We start from the raw sequence: 24,299 nt of genomic DNA on the forward strand, positions 1-24,299 counted from the left end.
GAGTACACAGTGGTCATTACTAGAGGTTAAATGATGCGTGATGATGTTCTGACCCTTATAACTAATGGAATGTGTGTGCACGTATTTTCTTTTAAAATGTTCTGTTTTACTTTCTAATGTGGTATACACATAATACCAGAGCAGAACTGCACCAGTTTACAAGAGCTGACTGTGCACATTTGTTCCCAGCTTTGTGTTTAGACATGGCATGGCGAAAGCTCAAATTTGGCCATAGCCCAAGTGTCTGTACCACAGAAATCGGCAAAGTATATTGCTATGTTCTGCTGGACCTGCGGTGGCCCACGCCAGAGAAGAAATAGGGGACGGTCCTCCAGGACTGCCCCAAACTACCCGACAATGGGGCGAGTTGAGATTCCAAAGAAAGAGGCACTAAATGCCAGGATAATTAATCCAACAGCATTTATGAAGGGAAGTTTTGTACAGAGAGCTGCAGTCATCTCATGACAGACAGAGATGGCAAGCAGTTCACTTGGGCATGTCTGTACCTACAGCAACTGCTCTCCAGACGGTATCTGGTGGAAGAACAAAGTGTCAGGGGCAGGGGGTTGGGTGCAAGTGCTGGGAAAACATCTTAGAATATGGTCTCATTTCAAAACAAGATGCGCTCAAGGTTAAAGCAGCAAAACCTCGACGTGCTTCCAGGGTGTGATGGGAAGGGGTGTCTGAGGAGGGTGGGGACAAGGCCAGTCCCTGGTCAGGTGGGAGATGCTTTACATATCACACGCTACTATAAATCAGGGTTTTTGTTTCAGACAAGTGATTGTTACACCTTGACCAGCTCACTAAAGCTAAATTTACCTAAACACAAGCTCATTTGAGTCTTTAATTTTAATAGTGCAAAAGGATCCTGAGTCCAAAAAATTGAGAACTGAAATAGAGGACTGACAGTGAAGGGAAAGACTGGCCTTTATGGAATTAGAAAATGCTAGTACAGAAAAAAAGCACACAGAAAAAAAACCTGAGATTTTCAGTCACTCGCCCTTAAACAGGACAATCTTTTGTAGGGGTTGATACTTTAGCTGCCTTCACCAACTGCTGTCACTGCAGCTCATGGCTGACAGCACCTTTCCCTCAAAGCCAGGCGAGCCTGGGTTGAGTCATCAGATCCTCAGATGTAGAGCCCAGAGCTGCCAGGAGGGGTGGGCCGCCGCCGCCGCCGCTGCAACCACCAAGGATCTGCCGTCTTGTTCCCCCACAGTTACGCATGGACAAAAGAAATGTGACTTTTAAGGCACTGCTAGGAGAAGAGCAGCACCACACCATATTTTCTAGGAAATGGGTACCAAATCTGCAGGTGAGGTAAGATGCGCATGACACAAATATGTTTGTGAATCAACTACCAAAATACCAAGATCGGACCCTGTTAGCAACAAGGCTGAGACCGCTGAAGCCTGCAGGAAAGTTTAGCGCCAGCACCCTTTCCTTCTGTTCTTCAGTGCCTGTGTCTTTGCTACTTTGTGACAGCCCCGCACACTTGTAACTATTTAATATGGCGTGGAGGGTTCAACGTGCTAATGTTCCACCACCTTAATTGAGAGCTCCCAGAAACAGAAATGGCTGAAATTTAAAACAGAAAGAAAAACCCCACCTCCATTAAATACATCAGTAGCAAGCTGATCATGTTGCAGAATCCTATTTTCCTGTCCATGACAGATCAAGAATATACACCTTAGGGATTTTCCATCTCTAATGCACAGAGGTCTGATCGTTTCTGGCTAAAAATGGGAATTTGCTGGTAGGTTTCAGCCACTCCTTCAGGTCTGTGTCTGAATGCACAATCGTTTCCTCAGTGCTAGCTCTGGCTAGGACCTCACCCCAGGGTGTCACGAGGGGGCTGTGTCCCCAGGCCGCAAGAGGAGGCTCATCCTGGGCAGGAGATGCTGTGGCCGCACAGACCTGATTATCACAGCCCGTCGTTGTTGAAGCAACTCCTAGTGAACTGCGCCAGTTCAGATGAGAAGCTCCAGGATACAGGGTGCAAGGGTAGTTCACTGGTAGAATTCTTGCCTGCCATGCAGGGGACCTGGGTTCGATTCCCAGCCCATGCACTTCCTAGAAACAAAGCAAGCAAACAAACAAACAAAAACAAAACAAAACTCAGCAAACAGTGCTGCATTAATGGGATACTCACATGGAAAAAGAATGAAATGTGACCCCACCATACAGTATACATAAACAAAAAAGAAAACTCCAGGATACACCAATAGCTGGCAGCCTCTCTGGGCCTGGATTTGTGCAAGCTCTGCAAAGCAGATGTAGTAGCAAATGCCCAGGCCTGCTCTGCAGTAAGGAGTATCAAATGTTGAGAAACTACCTCCAGGACTCAATGTCTGAGATTCTTGAAATTTAATTTTTCCAGGAACATCAATGTCAAATCGATGGGTCTTTCTGCATTTTACCAGTAATGTCCCATCAGGCCCAGGGACAGCACAGGTGGATATAATTTTCCAGTCTCCTCTTTAGGAATGGAACCTCCAATGAGATTTACACTGCACTCCTCTGCTACCTCAGAAAGCTTCCATGTGGATTCATCAGGAATTTTCCCTGAATACTCAGGAAAATATTTCCTGCCATATGGAGAATTAAAGCATTCTGGCAAAAAAACTATTTTGCCTCCTTGTGTTGTGGCTTTGCAGACAAGGCCACAAGCTCCAGTGAGGTTATCTGATTTAATGGAAGAAGCTTGAAGCTGAATGAGGGCCAAACGAAAAGCAGCTATGGCTCTCCCAGGAAGCACCTTGATTGAGCGGGGGGCATGCTGAGAGGTTTCCAGGATGGTCCATGCTCTGGTTTGCTGGCTGCCAGAATGCAGCACACCAGAGACGAACTGGTTGTTAATAAAAGGGGATTTATTCAATTAGTTCTTCAGAGAAAAGGCAGCTAACTTTCATCTGAGGTTCTTTCTTACGTGGAAGGCTCAGGGTGATCTCTGCTGGCCTTCTCTCCAGGCCTCTGGGTTCCAACAACTTTCCCCAGGGTGATTCCTTTCTGCACCTCCAAAGACCTGGGCTGAGCTGCAAGTGCTGAGATGAGATCTGCTGAGCTGCTTGAGCTGTGCTATGTTGAGCTCTCTCATTTAAGCACCAGCCAATTAAATCAAACATCATTCATTGCAGCAGGCACGGCTCCTAGCCGACTGCAGATGTAATCAGCAACAGATGAGGTTCACGTACCATTGGCTCATGGCCACAGCAACAGAACTAGGTGCCTTCACCTGACCAAGCTGACAAGTGAATCTAACTACCACACCCATGTTCTTTTAATACTAATCTATCTTTCAGGGCAGACCTACTGCTTAGGGTGGAATCTTTTAATTGGATTGCTTCCAAGGAGAGGTGACTCTGCCCATACAAGGTGGGTCTTAATCCATTTACTGGAGTCCTTTAAGTGAGCTCACTTGTGGCTGAGAGGAGCCAGAAATACCCCAGGTGCTGAGCAAGGGCTCACAGAAATAGCCAGAACCTGGAGACAGCCAAGGGAAGCTAAGGGATGAAATTGAGAATTGCCCCAGAAAAGTTAAGTACGGTCCCATGAAGCTTGGAGAGCCGACACAGAGAGTAGATGCCTAGATACAGATGTTTGGAGATGCTTGGAGATGGAAGCTCAGAAAGGAGGCCACTGGAACCAGGAGCTGAAAGCAATGAAACCCAGGAGCAAAAGCCAGCAGACATGGCCATGTGTCTTCCCGCATGACAGAGAAAGCCTGGATGGGATCAGCCTTTCTTGAGTGAAAGTATTCTCTTGTTGATGCCTTAATTTGGACATTTTCATGGCCTTACAACTGTAATTTGTAACTTAATAAATCCCCTTTTAAAAATCCAATCCATTTCTGGTATATTGCACTCTGGCAGCATTAGCAAACCAAAACTGTACCCCATGATCTACTAGCCAATGCTACAAGTCTCTGCAAGTTAGATTATTTTGACTGCTGCTCTGAGTCTGCTGTCTATTATGGTAGCCATGCCCACCTTGTCTTTGGTGATTAACTGTTGACACACAGCTTCTGCCAACTGGGGATCCATTCTCCCCATTGTGTTTAAGGATTCCAGCTCAGTGACAGCAGTTCCCACAGTAATATCTGACCTACAGAGAAGTGCAACCACAGGGCTCTTCAGGGGTGATGGAGCTAGTCTCACAAATGTATTTCTCAAAGTCCTGGTAAAAGGTGTGTCCTCTGGACATTCCTGGGGTGTGTGAGCAGGTCTTCCATGATGAATCCACTCTAACATTCCATCTCTCTAAGCCTTTGGATCCCCTCATCTACATTATAACAGGGAAGTTCAGAAATTTTGACCTCATGTCAGCCACCTTTTGATCCATGTTTCAGCCAACCATCCAAACAAACTATCAATGCCCTTTCTAACCCCTCAAGCTACGACATTGAATGCAGAATCTCTGCTTTGAGGTCCTGTGCCTGTTTGAAACTGTTATGTACCCCAGAAAAGCCATGCTCTTTTAATCTAATCTTGTAGGGGGAGATATCTTGATTAGGTTGTTTCCATGGAGATGTGACCCTGCCCATTCAAGGTGGGTCTTGATTTGTTTACTGGAGTCCTTCAAAGAGCTCTTGGAGAGAGAAAGAGAACAGAGCCGACAGAGAGAGCAGACGCCTAGACACAGGCATTTGGAGATGCTTGGAGAGCCAATGTAGAAAGACACTGGAATCAGAAGCTGAAAGCAATGCAGTCCAGGAGCAAAGGACTAGAAAACGCCAGCCATGTGCCTTCCCAGCTGACAGAGAAACCCTGGACATGATTGGCTTTTCTTGAACGAAGGTTCCCTCTTGCTGATGCCTTAATTTGGATATTTTGTGGCCTTAGAACTGTAAATTTCTAACCTAATAAATCCCCTTTGTAAAAGCCAATCCACTGCTGGTATATTGCATTCTGGCAGCATTAGCAAACTGAAACGTGGCTGATATCAATAAGTTCAGCTTGATCCAACTTTGTATTCCTTCCACCATTATCCCACACCCTGAATATCCATTCCCACACAAATTCCCCTAATTTCTGTCTATATAGATTGGAAAACTCATGCAGTTGTTTTGGAGGATAGCATATCTCCTCATGGGTTACACTTTGTGCCTCACCTTTTTGGCGCCTGTTGGGACTTCAGTCTAGTTATAGGTCTTGAAGAAAAGACGGGTGGTGGGAGTGAGTCATGAAAAGAAAGTGTCTTTCAAGCCAATTACCACAGGGCATTCCATTGCAGTTTAACGTGGTGAAACAAGATTAATCTCTCCAGACAGAAGAGTGAGGGCTGTTTCCCCAGGTGAGGTGGTTATAGGTTTAGCAGGCACTGAAGGGTCATTCTCTTCAAGTAGAAGCTGGATGGCAGACTCCTCAGGGTGGACTGGAGGTGTGAAAGCTGTCTCCTCAGGGCAGGATGGAGCTCAGATAGCTGTCTCCTCAGGGCAGGCTGGAGGAGGCAGGGGTGGTGGGGGTGGGGAGCAGTTTCTTTAAGACAGACCATCACGAGTCTATCTAGCAAAGACTCAGCAGAATCCAAGGTTTCAATGTCCCCTCTGCCATCATTATCAACCCATATGTCCCCATCCCAAATTTCAGGATCCCATGCCTTTACTTTAGCAGCAGACACCCTGCAAGGTTGAGATTCCAGTTTATACAGTTAAACTGCTACTCACACAATGAGAATCTGAGTCTGATTTTCAGAGATCTCAAGTCTGTGATCCCAGGAAATAACATTTTCTTTCAGGGAACACATGGAAACTTTTACGTCTTTCATATGGCGCTTAAGCTGCAAATTTGAACCCTCCAGCTCAACCCTTTCTTCATCACTGTGTCCAGCATATCTAAGAACAAGCAGCCATGTCATTAATCCTCTCAACTCCACAAAACTCTATTAAAGTGTCAAAAACACCATTGCCCAGAGCCTTGCCTCGTGTAAGCGTACAATCAGCAGAATCACATGGTGGTATTTTGCTTGCTTATCTCTCTTGCCAACTCACGCTATGGACTGTCAGTGCCATATTGATTATTGGAAATAGAGTCATTAGTTCCTTTGAATCTAACCAGAGTAGAAAAACAATTGCAAAAACCCATTTTTAAAATTCCATTTCTCAAGAACCACTCATAATGCCAGACTGTATTGGTCAAGATTCTCTGGAAAAACACAACCAACAGGAGATATCTGCAAATAGAAGATTTTATAAAAGTATCTCACAACTGTGAGGATGCAGGAGTCCAAATTCCAGGCTTCAAGATGGTACCTCCGATGAAGGTTTTCGATGGATTTCCCAGGGAAGGCAGGCTGGCTGAAGTAGAGATGAAAGTTCTCTTCTGACACTGAATTCATCACCTCTTCCTTACAGCCGTCACCTGATTGGATTAAATATCTCTCAATGTGGAAAACACCCCCCTTAGCTGATAGTAGATGTAATCAACTGTCTGATGATTGAAGTTCATGAAATGTCCTTACAGGAGCAGCCAGGCCAGTGGTGCTTGACCAGACAACTGGACACCATCACCTGGCCATGGACACACGAGCCCAGCCATTATAGGCCCACTAAGTAGAAATTCTGGATTCAAGTTTGTAGCTCAAGGGGTTAGAAAGGACCTTAAGGTTTGTTCAGCATGGACCAAAAGGTGGCTGACGTTACCTGAGGTCAAAGTGCCAGAACTTTCTTAGTATGTTGTAGATGAGGGGATACAAAGGCTCAGAGAGACTAAAATATTAGAGTGGATTTATCAGGTAAGACCTGCTCACCTGCCCTAGGATTGTCCAGAAGACACACCTTTCAGCAGGATGATGAGGAATACATTTGGGAATGCAGCTCCATCATCTATGAAGAGCTTGGGGGTCACTCTTGGGTAAGTTAGCTGTTACTGTGGGAGATGCAGTCACTGAACTTGGATTCTTGAGGCAATTCCTACAAAACATCCCATAATAGTTTATAATAGATTATAAAACACAGAGAGAATTCCATTTCCAGGCATTGTGCACCTAGTCATTTGCTCACAAAGCTTAATATTGGGCTCAAGACGGAGGTCCGTCCCCCACAGAAGCTTTGAACACCTTCAAGAACTGGCAGAAAGGTCTTCCTTAAAGCTGCAGATACGTCGCCCAGTGACAACGAGCACCAAATCAAGAAAAAGTCCACTTAAAAGATCAAGACCTCCTGGTGCTCTGGCTGGCCTCCCGCCCCCCTTGTCTCCATGTAGAGCTGGCTGGACCTCCCAGTGTACTGGATCCCTGGTCCTGGTTCTGAAGACAGCAAAGCAACCTGTGAACACACAGGTATCAGGTTTAACTGGCCCAGTATGGCTGGTGGCCCGAGGTACTCGCCATTCAGAACTTGTCCTGCATGGAGAAGGCAGTTCCCCGGGCCCTTCTACAGAACACTTTGAGAGAGAGCGAAGTCGTGGTGCCTGGGGCAGGGGACTGCTGGCTGCAGGACATACAGTGCAGGGCCTGGGACCACGAGAAAACTCTTTCCTAAGGAAGAGGAGGCACTGGTATCCACGTAAAGCAGGAATTCCTAGGGCCCCACATGCAGGCCCAAGAAAAGACGTGTGTGCAGAAAGGGTCAGGGAGGCCCTGCACATTGGTCTCGGCAATTCTTTAAGCTCATTGTTTGGGGAAGCCCTGAGGGAGAGCACCTGGCAAAGAGATCTTCTCCCCCCTCCTCCCCCTCCACCACTTCCTCCTTCTCCTCCTCCTCCTTCTCCTCCTCCTTCTCCTCCTTCCCTCTTCTCCTTCTCCTCCTCCTATTTTGTTAGCTACTGGCATCCAAGAAAAGCTCTCTTATAACAGTAGCTGGCACAAGCTTAAGGAACACGTACCTCAGAGTCTAAATACAAGTGATAACACTTCCTCTTTAATGAAAGAAGCTATAGGTTTACAGAAAAATCATTCAGAAAATACAGAGTTCCTGTCGAATGCCAACAATAATAGAGAATTTTGAAAGCTGCAAGATAGAATTAACATGTCATATACAAGGGAGTCTCAAAAGGATTAAGTGCCGATTTCTCCTTAGAAACCACGGAAGGGCGGGCCACGGTGGCTCAGCGGAAGAGTTCTCGCCTGCCATGCCAGAGACCTGGGTTCGATTCCCAGTGCCTGCCCATGCGAAGAAAAGATAAAAAGAAACCATGGATGACATACTTAAATGTCAAAAACCTGCCAAACAAGAATCTATATTTGGCCAAGCAATCTTTTGGAAACACAGGAGAGATGAAGACATTTCCAGATAAACAGGAGCCGAGGGGGTCCAGCAGCCCTACAGGCAGGACAACAGACAACGGACGGAGCTGCATGAAGAAATCAGTGTCTCTGGCGAGGGTAATGATGTGGGTCAGTATAAACGAGAGGCTGTTGTATTTTTGGTTTGCAACTCCACTTTTTACTTCCTACAGGTTCTAAATGACAAATGCATGAAATATGAGAAATCAGTGGTTTGGGGCTCACACTGTATGAACCTGTAATTCGTGGCAGCTATGTGAGGGTGGGATGCAGGGGGGCTTAGGAACATGGTTTGCATCCATGGCTGAAGTTGAGTTGGTATCAAGCAAATGAGACTGTTACAGAAGTAGACTGTTACGTTTAGGCCCCCTGGTAACTACAAAGAAAATAGCAGAGAATATGTAAGCTCATGAACCCAGAAATTAGAGTGGAGGGGCAGGGAGCAGGGGGCAGGGGACCGGGGGATGAATGCATAATGGGGGGGTTCTGCGTGGGGAGGGGGTGCTTAGTATGGAAGGTGGGGAGGGTAGAGAGGCCAGTGGGTGGGATGAGATGGCAAATGTGGCAAAATGTTAAAATGGTGGTTCTGGGTGTCTGGGGGAATAGGGGTGAGTTGGAGTTTCTGTATGGGGTGTGAATTATTTTTGTAACTGTCTTGTAAGTTTGAAAGTATTTCAAAATAAGTAGTTAAAAAAAAACTAATACTGACTAATGAATCTTTAAGAAATTTCCCCAGGTTATTTCTCCCCTTCTCCATAACAAGGTTTTTACCAGTTGAATGTAAACCTATTATTTTTATCAAAGTTACATGCAAATACAGGTTAAATCATCAAATAGTTCCACATGACATAAAGTAAAATGAACGGGTCATGCCCACTGCTGCACTCTCCCTCCCAGGAGCCAACCACGCTCAGTCCCGCAGCTGGCTTTTTGGTAACTGTGGCTGAAGGTCCCCAGACTTGCCTGTGCTGCTCACCCTCCCTCCCTCCCTTCTCCCCTCCCTCCCTCCCTTTTTTCGGGTTTAGATATTCTTATTAACATCTTTCTTTGGAAGATGAGGGTCCATCTCTCTCATGCTACATTCCTTTTTCACATACACCTCCAGTTACGTCCCTGTGCATTTGTGTTGTTTTCTAGGTACCAGTTTACCCTCCAACACTGCGCCAGGCGTGTGAGTCTCGGTAGGTTCAAAGACCTCTGCTCCGCTCCCTCCCTGCTCCCTTTCCCACATCACTCCTGGTGCATCTGTCTGTCCTTCTACTGCCGTGCGCCTTGCCTTGGGACCCCCTCCCCATTATTCAGGGTGGGGCCTCGGGTCTAGCTGGTGCCGGAGCCCCTGCTTCCTCTTTCTTGTTCTACCCCTTGTTGTTTTTTTTTTACAGTGTGTGAGCTTTTTAAAAAAATTTTTTAAATTATTTTTTTAAACTTACAGGAAAGAAACACAAAAATAATTCTTAATATGTGATCATTCCCATTCCATTCTACATATATAATCAGTAATTCATAATATCATCACATAGTTGCATATTCATCATCATGATCATTTCTTAGAACATTTGCATCAATTCAGAAAAAGAAGTAAAAAGACAACAGAAAAATAAAACGAAAACAGGAAAAAAAAACCCATACACACCATACCTCTTACTGCTCCCTTTCATTGATCACTAGCATTTCAAACTAAATCTATTTTAACATTTGTTCACCCTATTATTTATTTTTATTCCATATGTTCTACTCATCTGTTGACAAGGTAGATAAAGGAGCATCAGACACAAGGTTTTCACATTCACACAGTCACATTGTGAAAGCTATATCATTATTCAATCATCATCAAGAAACATTTCTACTGGAACACAGCTGTACATTTTCAGGCAGTTCCCTCCAACCTCTCCATTTCCTCTTGGATAATAAGGTGATCTCTACTTAATGCATAAGAATAACCTCCAGGATAATCTCTCGACTCTGTTTGGAATCTCTCAGCCATTGACACTTTATTTCGTCTCATTTCTCTCTTCCCCTTTTTGGTTGAAAGGATTTTCTCAATCCCTCGATGCTGGGTCTCAGTTCATTCTAGGGTTTTTCTCAATCCCTTGATGCTGAGTCCCAGCTCATTCTCAGATTTCTGTCCCATGTCGCCAGGAAGGTCCACACCCCTGGGAGTCATGTCCCACGTAGACAGGGGGAAGGTGGTGAGTTTGCTTGTTGTGTTGGCTGGAGAGAGAGGCCACATCTGAACAACAAAAGAGGTTCTCCTGGGGGTGATTCTTAGACCTAATTTTCAGTAGGCTTGACCTATCCTTTGTGGGGTTAAGGTTCAAATGAACAAATCCCAAGACTGGGGGCTCAGCCTATAGCGTTGGTTGTCCACACTGCTTGTGAGAATATCAAGAATTCAACTTGGGATGTCCTGGAGAAGATGGCGGCTTAGTAAGGCATGCGGGTCTTAGTTCCTCCTCTAGAACAACTACTAAAGAACTAGAAACAGTACAGAACAGCTCCCGGAGCCACGACAGAGACCAGACACACAGCGTATCCCATTCTGGACCTGCTGGACCGGCTAAGAGTCTCTGCTGTGGTGAGGTCCCCGAGAGGCGTGCGCTTCCCCGGGCCACGGCGGCTGGTGGCCGGAGCTCCCTCCCTCCTTCCCGGGCCAACTGGGAGCTCTGGATCGGGTTCCCCAAGCTGCGGTGGCTGGCGCCCCTCCCCACGCGCGGCTTCCCTGGCCAGCTGGGAGCCTCGGAGCGGCGACCCCCCAACCTGCCGTGGCCGGCGACCGGAGCCCCTTCCACACACGTGGCTTCACGGGCCGGCTGGGAGATTTGGATCAGCGGTTCCCCAAGCCGTGGCAGCCGGCGCCCCTCCCCCATGCGCGGCTTCCCGGGCCGGCTGGGAGCCTCGGAACAGTGGTACCCCAAGCTGCGGTGGCTGGCAACCGCAGCCACTTCCACACACGTGGTTTCCCGGACCGGCTGGGAGCATCCGAACAGTGGTTCCCCAGGCCGCGGCGGCTGGCGCCCCTCCCCGACAGGAGACTTCCCAGAGGGAAAGGAAAGAGTCTCCAACAGTAGTAGAGACTGAGCCCAACCTAACACCAATAGTGGCATTAATGAACAACTTCTGACTACAAAAATAGGCCCTCAGCTCAGGCGAAACTGATCAAGGTGGAAATCGCCGATTGGGCTAACTGAAAAAGGAAAGGGGGTGAAACAGAGCCTTCTGTGGCTGTTTCTACGGAGGCTTCGTTGCCTCTGGGCTCAGTGCTGGGATTACATAGGTTACAACTGCCCCGAAAGCAGAAACAGGCTGCTTTCAGGGCTCTCTACCACCTGAATCTTCCCCGCGGGAGGGGTGAAACACAACTCAGGTGGATTCCCTCTGTCAAGGAACTCAGATCCTAGGAGTGCACAATTCGAAGCCATTAAAACCAACCTACAACCTTTCCTCTGTCTCCACCACACACCCAGCAGCAAGAGTCTTCCAAAGTTAAAGGACCCACAACATCTTTTGCTGGTGGAACCCTCAGATAGACAAGCACCACATACTGGGCAGGATAAGAAAAACAGAGCCCAGAGACTTCACAGGAAAGTGTTTCAATCTGCTGGGTCCCACACTCAGGGAAATCTGATTAAATGTCCAGACGCCAGCAAAAAATAACGAATCACACCAGGAAAATTGAAGATATGGCCCAGTCAAAGGAACAAACCAATAGCTCAAATGAGATACAGGAGCTGAGACAATTAATTCTGAATATACGAACAGAAATGGAAAACCTCTTCAAAAACCAAATCAATAAATTGAAGGAGGACATGAAGAAGGTATGGGATCAACAAAAAGAAGAAATGGAAAGTCTGAAAAAACAAATCACAGAACTTATGGGAATGAAAGATACAGTAGAAGAGATGAAAAAAAACAATGGAAACCTACAATGGTAGATTTAAAAGACAGAGGATAGAATTAGTGAACTGGAGGATGGAACATCTGAAATCCAAAAAGAAACAGAAACTATAGGGAAAAGAATGGAAAAATTTGAGCAGGGGCTTAGGGAATTGAATGATAATATGAACCGCACAAATATACGTGTTGTGGGTGTCCCAGAAGGAGAAGAGAAGGGAAAAGGAGGAGAAAAACTAATGGAAGAAATTATCACTGAAAATTTCCCAACTCATATGAAAGACCTAAAATTACAGATCCAAGAAGTGCAGCACACCCCAAAGAGAATAGACCCAAAGAGGCGTTCTCCAAGACACTTACTAGTTAGAATGTCAGAGGTCAAAGAGAAAGAGAGGATCTTGAAAGCAGCAAGAGAAAAACAATCCATCACATACAAGGGAAACCCATTAAGACATGTGTAGATTTCTCAGCAGAAACCATGGAAGCTAGAAGACAGTGGGATGATATATTTAAATTGCTAAAAGAGAAAAACTGCCAACCAAGAATTCTATATCCAGCAAAATTATCCTTCAAAAATGAGGGAGAAATTAAAATATTTTCAGACAAAAAGTCACTGAGAGAATTTGTGACCAAGAGACCAGCTCTGCAAGAAATACTAAAGGGAGCACAAGAGACAGATACGAAAAGACAGAAGAGAGAGGGATGGAGAAGAGTGTAGAAAGAAGGAAAATCAGATATGATATATATAATACAAAAGGAAAAATGGTAGAGGAAAGTATTACCCAAACAGTAATAACACTAAATGTTAGTGAACTGAATTCCCCAATCAAAAGACATAGACTGGCAGAATGGATTAAAAAACAGGATCCTTCTATATGCTGTCTACAGGAAACACATCTTAGACCCAAAGATAAACATAGGTTGAAAGTGAAAGGTTGGGAAAAGATATTTCATGCAAATAACAACCAGAAAAGAGTAGGAGTAGCTATACTAATATCCAACAAATTAGACTTCAAATGTAAAACAGTTAAAAGAGACAAAGAAGGATACTATCTACTAATAAAAGGAACAATTAAACAAGAAGACATAACAATCATAAATATTTATGCACTGAATCAGAATGCTCCAAAATACGTGAGGAATACACTGTAATCACTGAAAAGGGAAATAGACACATCTACCATAATAGTTGGAGACTTCAATTCGCCACTCTCATCAATGGACAGAACATCTAGACAGAGGATCAATAAAGAAACAGAGAATTTGAATATTACAATAAATGAGCTAGTCTTAACAGACATTTATAGGACATTACACCCCACAACAGCAAGATACACCTTTTTCTCAAGTGCTCATGGATCATTCTCAAAGATAGACCATATGCTGGGTCACAAAGCAAATCTCAACAAATTTAAAAAGATTTAAATCATACACAACACTTTCTCGGATCATAAAGGAATGAAGTTGGAAATCAATAATAGGCAGAGTGCCAGAAAATTCACAAATACGTGGAGGCTCAACAACACACTCTTAAACAACGAGTGGGTCAAGGAAGAAATTACAAGATAAATTAGTAAATATCTCGAGGCGAATGAAAATGAAAACACAACATATCAAAACCTATGGGATGCAGCAAAGGCAGTGCTAAGAGGGAAATTTATTGCCCTAAATGCCTATATCAGAAAAGAAGAAAAGGCAAAAATTTAGGAATTAACTGTCCACTTGGAAGAACTGGAGAAAGAACAACAAACTAACCCCAAAGCAAGCAAAAGGAAAGAAATAACAAAGATTAGAGCAGAAATAAATGAAATTGAGAACATGAAAACTATAGAGAAAATCAATAAGACCAGAAGTTGGTTCTATGAGAAAATCAATAAGATTGATGGGCCCTTAGCAAGATTGACAAAAAGAAGAAGAGAGAGGACGCAAATAAATAAGATCAGAAATGGAAGAGGAGACATAACCACTGACCTCACAGAAATAAAGGAGGTAATAACAGGATACTATGAATAACTTTACACTAATAAATACAAAATGTAGATGAAATGGACAAGTTCCTAGAAAGGCATGAACAACCAACTCTGACTCATGAAGAAATAGACGACCTCAACAAACCAATCACAAGTAAAGAAATCAAATCAGTCATTCAAAAGCTTCCCAAAAAGAAAAGTCCAGGACCAGACGGCTTCACATGTGAATTCTACCAAACATTCCAGAAAGAATTAGTACCAACTCTGCTCAAACTCTTCAAAAAAATCGAAGTGGAGGGAAAACTACCTAATTCATTCTATGAAGCCAACATCACCCTCATACCAAAACCAGGCAAAGATATTACAAAAAAAGAAAACTACAGACCAATCTCTCTAATGAATATAGATGCAAAAATCCTCAATAAAATTCTAGCAAATCGAATCCAACAACACATTAAAAGAATTATACATCATGACCAAGTAGGATTCATCCAAGGTATGCAAGGATGGTTCAACATAAGAAAATCAATTATTGTAATACACCATATCAACAAATCAAAGCAGAAAAATCACATGATCATCTCAATTGATGCAGAGAAGGCATTTGACAAGATTCAACATCCTTTCCTGTTGAAAACACTTCAAAGGATAGGAATACAAGGGAACTTCCTTAAAATGATACAGGGAATATATGAAAAACCCACAGCTAATATCATCCTCAATGGGGAAAAATTGAAAACTTTCCCTCTAAGATCAGGAACAAGACAAGGATGTCCATTATCACCACTATTATTCAACATCATGTTGGAGGTTCTAGCCAGAGCAATTAGACAAGAAAAAGAAATACAAGGCATCAAAATTGGAAAGGAAGAAGTAAAACTATCACTGTTTGCAGACGATATGATGCTATACGTCGAAAACCTGGAAAAATCCACAACAAAACTACTAGAGCTAGAAATGTGTACAGCAAAGTAGCAGATTACAAGATCAACATTAAAAAATCCATAGCATTTCTATACACTAGCAATGAACAAGCTGAGGGGGAAATCAAGAAACGAATCCCATTTACAATTGCAACTAAAAGAATAAAATACCTAGGAATAAATTTAACTAAAGAGACAAAAGACCTATACAAAGAAAACTACAAAAAATTGTTAAAAGAAATCACAGAAGATCTAAATAGATGGAAGGGCATACCATGTTCATGGATTGGAAGACTAAATATAGTTAAGATGTCAATCCTAACTAAATTGATTTACAGATTCAATGCAATACCAATCAAAATCCCAACAACTTATTTTTCAGAAACAGAAAAACCAATAAGCAAATTTATCTGGAAGGGCAGGGTGCCCCAAATTGCTAAAAGTATCTTGAGGAAAAAAAACGAAGCTGGAGGTCTCAAGCTGCCGGACTTTAAGGCATATTATGAAGCCACAGTGGTCAAAACAGCATGGTATTGGCATAAAGATAGATATATTGACCAATGGAATCGAATAGAGTGTTCAGATACAGACCCTCTCATCTATGGACATTTGATCTTTGATAAGGCAGTCAAGCCAATTCACCTGGGACAAAACAGTCTCTTCAATAAATGGTACCTAGAGAACTGGATACCCATATGCAAAAGAATGAAAGAGGACCCGTATCTCACACCCTATACAAAAGTTAACTCAAAATGGATCAAAGATCTAAACATTAGGTCTAAGACCATAAAACAGTTAGAGGAAAATGTAGGGAGATATCTTATGAAACTTACAATTGGAGGCGGTTTTATGGACCTTACACCTAAAGCAAGAGCACTGAAGAAATAAATAAATAAATGGGAGCTCCTCAAAATTAAACACTTTTGTGCATCAAAGAACTTCATCAAGAAAGTAGAAAGACAGCCTACACAATGGGAGATAATATTTGGAAATGACATATCAGATAAGGATCTAGTATCCAGAATTTATAAAGAGATTGTTCAACTCAACAACAAAAAGACAGCCAACCCAATTACAAAATGGGAAAAAGACTTGAACAGACACCTACCAGAAGAGGAAATACAAATGGCCAAAAGGCACATGAAGAGATGCTCAATGTCCCTGGCCATTAGAGAAATGCAAATCAAAACCACAATGAGATACCATCTCACACCCACCAGAATGGCCATTATCAACAAAACAAAAATGACAAGTGCTGGAGAGGATGCGGAGAAAGAGGCACACTCATCCACTGTTGGTGGGAATGTCAAATGGTGCAAGCACTGTGGAAGGCAGTTTGGCGGTTCCTCAAAAAACTGAATATAGAATTGCCATACGACCCAGCAATACCATTGCTAGGTATCTACTCAGAGGACTTAAGGGCAAAGACACAAATGGACATTTGCACACCAATGTTTATAGCAGCATTACTTACAGTTGCAAAGAGATGGAAACAGCCAAAATGTCCATCAACAGACGAGTGGCTAAACAAACTGTGGTATATACATATGATGGAATATTATGCAGCTTTAAGACAGAATAAACTTATGAAGCATGTAATAACATGGATGGACCTAGAGAACATTATGCTGAGTGTGACTAGCCAAAAACTAAAGAACAAATACTGTATGGTCCCACTGATGTGAACCGACATTAGAGAATAAACTTGGAATATGTCATTGGTAACAGAGTCCAGCAGGAGTTAGAAACAGGGTAAGATAGTGGGTAATTGGAGCTGAAGGGGTACAGACTGTGCAACAGGACTAGATACAAAAACTCAAAAATGGACAGCACAATACTACCTAATTGTAATGTAATTATGTTAAAACACTGAATGAAGCTGCATCTGAGCTATAGTTTTTTGTTTGTTTGTTTTATATATATTTTTTTATTTTTATTTTTTTCTCTATATTATCATTTTATTTCTTTTTCTGTTGTGTTACTATTTCTTTTTCTAAATCGATGCAAATGTACTAAGAAATGATGATCATACATCTACGTGATGATATTAAGAATTACTGATTGCATATGTAGAATGGAATGATTTCTAAATGTTGTGTTAGTTAATCTTTTTTTAATTAATAATAAAAAAAAATTCAACTTGGGGAGATTGAATTTTCCCCCATTCTCACTATTCCGCAAATGGGACTTTGCAAATATTTTCTACTCACTGATCAAATCACTCTGGGATTCATCGGGGCATCACTCTGGACAAACCAACAAAATCTTATGTCCTACCAAAGGTTCCATGTACTTATGTTGTTCAACCAAGCTATCTACATAAGTTATATTAGGAAATGCACTAGTCAAAATATAAATTTTTTACCAAATAAACATTTTTTTGCTTTAGTCTCACACATAAGTTGAAATTTTTAAATATAAATTACCATCTATTTTCAGCACCCTGCAGTAATGACATTCCTTTGTTCTTCCTCATGCAAAAACATTTTTTAAATTTGTACATTTAGTCACTGTCATTATACACTCTAGGCATTCGTAGGTTAAACCATCTCAGCCTTTATCATCTATCTTTCTTCCTGATTTCATTTATGCCCCAGCCCTCCTCCCTCTATCATTCTCACATTCAGCTTCATTCAGTGTTTTAACATAATTGTATTACAGTTAGGTAGTATTGTGCTGTCCATTTCTGAGTTTTTACATTCAGTCCTGTTGCACAATCTGTATCCCTTCAACTCCAATTACCCAATATCTTACCCTATTTCTATTTCCTGATGGTCTCTGTTACTGAGGAAATTCTCCAAGTTTATTCACTAATGTCAGTTCATATCAGTGAGACCATACAGTATTTGTTCCTTTGTTTCTGGCTAATCTCACTCAGCATAATGTCCTTAAGGTCCATCCATGTTGTTACATACTTCATAACTTTATTCTGTCTTAACAGCTGCATAATACTCCATCGTATGTGTATACCACAGTTTGTTTAGCCACCCGTCTCTTGATGGACATTTTGGCTGTTTCTATCTCTTGGTAATTGTAAATAATGTTGCTATAAGCATTGGTGTGCAAGTGTCCATTTGTGTCCTTGCGTTCATGTGCTTTGAGTAGAGACAGCATATAGATGGGTCCCATTCCCTAATCCATTCTGCCAGTCCATGTCCCCCGATTGGGAAGCTTAATCCATCAACATCAGTGTTGTTACTGCCTGGGCAGTACCTTCCTCTACCATTTTGCCTTTTGGCTTTTATATGTCCTTCTAATTTTCCTTCTTTTTACCTTTACTCATAGTCTTCCTTTCTACACTCTTCTCCACACCTCTCTCTTCTGCCTTCGTATCTGTCTCTAGTGCTCCCTTTAGTATTTCTTGCAGAGCTGGTCTCTTGGTCACAAATTCTCTCAGTGATTTTTTGTCTGAAAATGTTTTAATTTCTCCCTCATTTTTGAAGGACAGTTTTTCTGGATATAGAATTCTTGGTTGGCAGTTTTTCTCTTTTAATAATTTAAATATATTTTCCCACTGTCTTCTCACCTCCATGGTTTCTGCTGAGAGATCTGTGCATAGTCTTATTAGGCTTCCCTTGTATGTGATGGATTGCTTTTCTCTTGCTGCTTTCAAGATTCTCTCTTTCTCTTTGACCTCTGACATTCTGAATATTAAATGTCTTGGAGTATGTCTATTTGGATCTATTCTCTTTGGGGTACGCTGCACTTCTTGGATCTGTAATTTTAGGTCTTTCATAAGAGTTGGGAAATTTTAAGTGATAATTTCCTCCATTAGTTTTTCTCCTCCTTTTCCCTTCTCTTCTCCTTCACAACATGTATATTCATGCACTTCATATTGTCTTTCAATTCCCTGAGTCCCTGCTCATATTTTCCATTCTTTTCCCTATATTTTCTTTTGCTTGTCAGATTTCAGATGTTCCATCCTCCAGTTCACTAATCCTATGTTCTGTCTCTCAAAATCTACCATTGTAGGTTTCCATTGTTTTTTTCATCTCTTCTACCATGCCTTTCATTCCCATAAGTTCTGTGATTTGTTTTTTCAGACTTTTGATTTCTTCTTTTTTTCATTCCTTGCCTTCTTTGTATCCTCCCTCAATTCATCGATTTGGTTTTTGATGAGGTTTTCCATGTCTGTTCGTATATTCTGAATTAATTGTTTCAGCTCCTGTATCTCATTTCAATTGTTGGTTTGTTCCTTTGACTGGGCCATATCTTCAATTTTCCTAGTGTGATTTGTTTTTTTTGCTGGCGTCTAGGCATTTAATTACCTTAATTAGTTTATTCTGGAGATTGCTTTCACTTCTTTTACCTAGGATTTTCTTACTGGATAAATTTGTTGTCTCTCTGTTCTTTGACATTCAGTTCAGCTTTTTCAGGACCTCTAGCTTAGGTCTTGTTTAACAGAGGAGAATTTTTCAGTTCTTGTTTTCTTGTTTCTTGCCTTGCTTGTATGGTGCCTTTCCCCCCATACCCTGAGTAGGGTCTACTTAGGTATTATAGACCCCAGCTGGATTTTCCCAGACCAAACTGGCCTCCTATTGGGAGGAAAGAGTCACCTGCGTCGGTTTTCCCTGAGGGTGAGACCCAGCAGTTTGAAAGACTTTCCTGTGAAGTCTCTGGACTCTGTTTTCCTTATCCTGCCCAGTATGTGGTGCTTGTCTGCCTGCAGGTCCCACCAGCATAAGATGATGCAGTACCTTTAACTTTGGCTGGGGACGTGGTGGAGAGGAGGAGAGGTTGTAGGCTGGTTTTAATGCGTTCAAATTACCAAGTCCTGGTGTCTGAATTCCTTGAGGGAGGGATTCCACCTGAGTTGGGCTTCACCCCTCCCCTGGGGAAGGCACAGGCTCCAGACACGCCCTCAAAGAGCTTGTTTCTGCCTATGCCTGGGGCAGTTGCAGCCTGAGGAGCCCTGCTGCTGTATCCAAAGATAGTCAAGCCTTTGTAGAAACACAGCCACAAAAACCTCTGTTTCCTTCTTTTTTTTTTTCATTTTTCTGTCAGCCCTGCCCCCTTGGTGCTGGGGCAAAAATGAGCGACCTCTGCTTTGACCAGGTTCACCTGAGCTGCGGGCCTTTTTTTAGTAGTCAGAATTTGTTAATTAATTCCACAGTTGGCGTTTGGTTGGGCTCAGCCCCTGCTGCTGGTAAAGTCCCTTTCCTTTCCCCTCTGGGAAGCATCTGTGGGGGAGGGGCACCGGCTGCCGTGGCTTGGGGAACTCACGTTTCTGGGGTGGTTCACAGCCGGTCCAGCTGGTCCAGACTGGGGTACGCTGTGTGTCCTGGTCACTGACGTGGCCCCAGGAGCTGTTCTGTATTGTTTCTGGTTATTTACTAGTTGTTCTGGAGGACGAACTAAAATGTGCACATTGCTAAGCCACCATCTTGGCCCCTTAGTCCCTACCCCTCGTTTTGACAGCAAGCATCCGCTGGTGCTTTCTGGAGCAAGGGTGCAGAGATGTCGGTCCTGCCCTGCTGTCTGGGTGGCGTGCCCTCGGACCTGGGGCCCCAGCCTGCACTGCCTCTGCCCTCAGATGATGAGGCCTCGCTGCCTTGTCTTCCCATCCCCACGCCAGCCAAAGGCTGGGAAGTCGGGCCCCTTTCTCATCCCTGGGTCTTTCTACGTGAGCGGGCTTTCCCCAGCCCCCTCTGGGGCCTTGTGGGGTCTTCTTGTCCCTGACAATCCACACTCTCACCGTGAGGTCCCCCAGGGGAAACTCTCCCATCCCAGGCTTAGCCATGCAGAACCACCGTGTTCACTTCTGGGGGAGTTCCCCGATTTCCTCCTCTGATGGTTTCCTTCCCTCTGGTTTCTCTTTTCTCTCCGGAACTCTTACTACTCAGATGTGTAAATCCAAGAAACTCAAAGAATTCTAAGCATAAGAAACATGAAGAAAAATATGGGAAGATTAATCATAACTAGACTGATTGATCCAATGGCGAAGAGAAAATCCTAAAGCAGCAAAAAAGACATTACACAGGAAGCTCAGAGAAGCTGCAGCCGCCCCCTCCTCAGACACAACAGTGGGCAGAAGGCCGAGGGGCTACATGGAAACGAAATCAAAGGGAAAAAATCTGCACCCGGAATTAACACCTAGTTCTGCTCTTGAATTACTCTTGAATTGCCTTCCCCGTTTTCTCTCTTCTTTTTAAACACGTATAGCCAAACTTTGAATGCTAGCTTCATCATCAAAGTTTTGTTTCTTTTTTCTCTTTTCATGTCTTCATTTACTCTATTTCCTCAATGTTATCTTCCACCCAGTTGGACTGTCCCTGCTCCTCAGTTGAGCTGTCCTTGCCTCCTCTCTTGGTCTACCAGGGCTCCAGGAGAAACACCGCAGCTGGCTGACTAAAGGAGTAGGATTGGATAGCTCACGTAGGACCAGATGGCTCACGGTTTGAAGGTGAAAAGTCCAAGATCAGGGTCGCACCAGCCATGCTTTCCCCTGGACTCAGTGGCCTTCTGGTGCCAGCTTACTTCAGTTTTGGGGTTCTCTGGCCTGTAGACACCTCTCTGCCCCATTGCAGAACCATCTCTTCCTCCTTCGTGGCTTCTCCTGACTGACCAGCTGCTTCTGAAATCCTCCTGCCTTCTGACGACTCGAGTCCTGTGGACTTTTGCCAGCCTGGTCTCATTTGGCCTCATCTAAAGAGGATCTTCAAAGACATTTCTCACATGGGGTCCTGTTGGTAAATGAGTTCATGTGCACAGGACCGGGGTCAGGACTCAGTACGTCTACACAGAGGGCACAATGCAATCTCCAACCCCTGCCCAAAATTATTTCCAACACCCTTTTTTTGAGATCTGGAGCTGTTCCTTCTAAAAGGAAATAGCAAGGTGAAAAGGAATAGATTGCAGCTATCCTCGACATGCCTTCACCTGTGTGACCCTGGAAGTGGCATACTCAAGTGATGACAGCAGCAAAAAGAGTGTCTTTTTGGAGGAATTGGAGGAGGAACACATGATAATCACTTTAGTCTCAATAAAAGAGGAACCTCAAGAGGAGTGTCAAATGGAACCAAGTATTTCTACTGTAGAAATTACACCAAAGAAGTCTAGGAAGAAGGGTACATTTCCTCTTCCTCAGACGAATGAGCAATTCAACGCGTGCTCAACACCTAAAGCCCCAGTGCTTCCCTTGCCAGCTGTTTTGTCTCCTATTAATCAGGTACACCGGGACACATAGCAGACATGGTGTCAACACTCCAATCTGAGAACCGATGGCCTGGAAATAGAGGTTCTCTGAGGCTGCAGCAACAGGCTCACCCACAGCAAAGGCCGGATGTTCCTGACACACCATGGATGGCCAAGCTGCAGTCATGTTCAAAGAAATGCAAGATGATGCCCAAAACAGCAAAGTGTGAGAAAAGTTGTAAGAGAAGGGAGAGAGGGGAAATGACTAAAAGAATTGAAGTGATGACTTCACTCGGGAGGTAATATTGGCATCACAGACAAGAATTGCTGCAAGAACAGCTCAGCCTAAGATGGAATTCATGCCCCATGCCTACTTCCGTTGAGACCTTCTTGCTGCCAGCCTCTGGTCTCCGACGGCCCGAGGTCTGTGGCAGAGCTCTCCCTGCAAACCTAGGTGTTGGGCTCACCTGCAGCTCCACGCAGGCCAGGCCTGGGCACCAGACACTCCCAAGACAATGCTCTTTTTCTGTTACCACCTGCACTGTCCTACCTGCAGAAGTGGAGAACATGTTGCTCCCTGAAGGTGTGAAGCGCAGTAAGAAGTTGATGACATTGGGGAAGGAGAAGCAGTCTGCTTTGAACATAACACCAACTCTTTTTTCTGGATAGACGATGTTTTAATAAACAACAAATGACTGGGAGTCCACAGCTAAATTGTCTTGCATCTGATGATTGCTGAACCGTGTCCTAACCTTTTCCAATGCCGCCTGCTTTCTAGAATACAAATGTGAATTTCTGGATTCTGGTCTTGGGCTTATTTATTTATTTAATTTATTTCTTTGCATGGGCAGGTACCGGGAATCAAACCCAGGTCTCCGTTGTGGCAGGTGAGAATTCTGCCTGCTGAGCCACCGTCGCACCGCCTTCCTGCTACTTTTTATGAACTGGGTTTAAGAAGAGGTTTTCCCTTTCACTCCAATTAACATGTTCCTCTCTGCATTGGTTCCTTATAAATTACTGTTAGAGGAGAGTTCCATTACACAAAAAGTATCAGTAAATATTTTAACATTACTTACGTAGCTATATAGAATGTTTCTAACCCTTTAAAAAAATTTTATATCTGTATAATATATTCAGAATATTCAAAAGGTACTAGGTGATTTAGAGTGAAATATTTCTCATTGTAATAATGACAGTTAGCCTTGTTCAATCATACTGTGTTATGTGTATTTATACAATGAAATTTCTACATGTGGATTTGCTGTTGAATAAAATTCCTACCAGTGGAATTGCTGAGTAATAAACAAAGACAAAATGAAACAGAAAAAGGAAATAGCATTTTTGTTTGCTTGCTTCTTGGATGTGAGAACAAGTATGTGAGCTCCGCTTCTGTTTTCTTTAGTTTCTGTTCTGCTCCCCGCATAGTCCAGGCTGACTTTTGTCCTTATTTGGCTCGTGGTCTCTGTATGACAAGGTTCCCTCCACGTCTGGGGTCTCTGGATGCCATGCATGTGGGCCATGGTGAACCCCCAAGCTGAGAGGAGCCCTGGGGGGGGGGTCCCCGGCGGCTGGCTGGGGCCCTTTGTCTGGGGCTCCACAGGTTGATTGTGCGGTGGCGGTTCCCCTAGCAAGGACTCCTCTTGGGAGGTGTGAGTAGTTAATCCTCACCCTTGCAGACCTGGGCTCCTTAGTGGGTCTGTGGGGTCTCAGGGGACAGATTTCCTCTGTAGTTGCCAGGTAAAATACGCGAATCCCAGGGAGATTTCAATTTCAGATAACCGACAAATAACTTTTGTAGCATAAGTATGTTCCAAATAGTGCATGGTTCATACCTATACTAAAAAATTATTCACTGTTCATGTGTTTCCCAGCTTCCAAACTGTCAGTGATGTCGCCTCTTGTGTCATTCTCTCTGTCCTTGTGGATTTATGGGACCAAAAAATAAAAACAAAAAACCAAATCCTTTCTAGCATTTTAGTGGTGTTTCAGAGGAAAACCATGGTAATCGTGCTCAATATACTCGGTTGATTCAGAAGTGTAACCGGTTTTGGGAAGCTCCTTTCCCAAAATCCCTCCTTCGGCACCCACCCGCTGCCTCAGCCACCCTGACCCCCTGGCCGGGCTGCCCCGGCCGACTTGGTGGGACAGCCGCCCTCGG

At 43.6% G+C, this 24,299-nt stretch overlaps 1 pseudogene; it reads right to left on the reverse strand.

Moving 5' to 3' along the window:
• Positions 1–1,690: 1,690 nt before the first annotated feature.
• Positions 1,691–22,785, reverse strand: LOC143647746 (omega-amidase NIT2 pseudogene; annotated as a pseudogene).
• Positions 22,786–24,299: the final 1,514 nt, after the last annotated feature.

This window comes from Tamandua tetradactyla, chromosome 10 (genome assembly GCF_023851605.1).
Source record: "Tamandua tetradactyla isolate mTamTet1 chromosome 10, mTamTet1.pri, whole genome shotgun sequence".
Lineage (NCBI taxonomy): Eukaryota > Metazoa > Chordata > Mammalia > Pilosa > Myrmecophagidae > Tamandua > Tamandua tetradactyla.